The sequence below is a fragment of the Monopterus albus genome, unplaced genomic scaffold (genome assembly GCF_001952655.1).
Source record: "Monopterus albus unplaced genomic scaffold, M_albus_1.0 scaffold18.1, whole genome shotgun sequence".
NCBI lineage: Eukaryota > Metazoa > Chordata > Actinopteri > Synbranchiformes > Synbranchidae > Monopterus > Monopterus albus.
Window position 1 is genome coordinate 9,263,103 of NW_018127898.1, and position 1,064 is coordinate 9,264,166.

The window sequence follows — 1,064 nt, forward strand, 5'->3', positions numbered from 1 at the left end:
AAAGTGAGTAGAAAATAGATTTCATAATAGAATGCTTATACTTAAAAATGCTGGGTTTTTTTTTTTTTGCTCTACTCACCACTTTAGTATGTGAAATGAGATAAGTTCACAATGTTTTTATCAAAACAGCTGGTTTGTCTTCTGAAGTTAGAGCTGTACAGAAGTCTCAAGTCAGTGAAAGTGTCTTTGGAACCAGCTCAAGACTCCTATGGTATGAAGCCGTCAGAGCTGTTACCTTGAATATCAGTTTTCTTTCCTGTCTATAAATGACAGAAAGTAACTAAAAATGTCCATCCTGGTTACTTCTTCTCTTTAAGGGTCCTCCAAACGCAAGAGGCCAAAGATGGCATCTGAATCATCTCAAGTTTCAGACGGTATGAACATTTTTTGGGTCATGCGAGGAGCACTGTGGAATGAAATATTGCATTATCTGATAAGACAATGATTCTTGGTTAATAGTGAGGTGACGTGTTCTTCTGCTGCAGAAGAATCAGACATGCTGACTCAACAGGCCTCAGCTACAGGACCATCACACAAGCTCAAAAGGACAGAGAAAACAGGTACTGCTCAGTTCTCAGACTTGAGTAGTGTTAATTACAGTAGATGTGGATTAACAACACCTTACAAATTAGATTACCAGATAAATTTTTGATTTATCAATAGCACTTGCATTAGAGAGAAGAAATAGTATGACGAAACTGCTGCTGTAGAATCAGTGCTGTGGAAATGCACATTACATTGTACTGACCAGTGAACAGCAGAAATTAGACATTAAAGCCAGTTTGTAATAAATACTTGTTCCAGAAAAGGCCAGGTTCCTTCTGCACCTTCTGACTGCACAACTGCACCGCTTGTCAGTCCGTATTCCAAATTATCTTAAGAGTATGACAAAAGAGCCGTTACCATTCCTTCCAATTCCAAAACTGCATGTTTTGCTGTATTATAAAAGATCCTCTGTGCATGCTGTGATGCATTCTGAATGAAGACCATTAATTCCAGTATGCACTTTTATACATTTGCATAGCCTCAGGCAGTATCATTTACACACACACACATACATATAT

The 1,064-nt window shown here is 38.0% G+C and overlaps 1 long non-coding RNA gene across 1 annotated transcript; it reads left to right on the plus strand.

Moving 5' to 3' along the window:
* The first annotated feature begins 182 nt into the window (after window positions 1-182).
* On the plus strand, window positions 183-519 carry LOC109955970 (uncharacterized). Its single transcript, XR_002274356.1, has 3 exons — window positions 183-211; window positions 318-374; window positions 486-519. It is a non-coding gene; the product is annotated as an uncharacterized LOC109955970 (long non-coding RNA).
* Window positions 520-1,064: the final 545 nt, after the last annotated feature.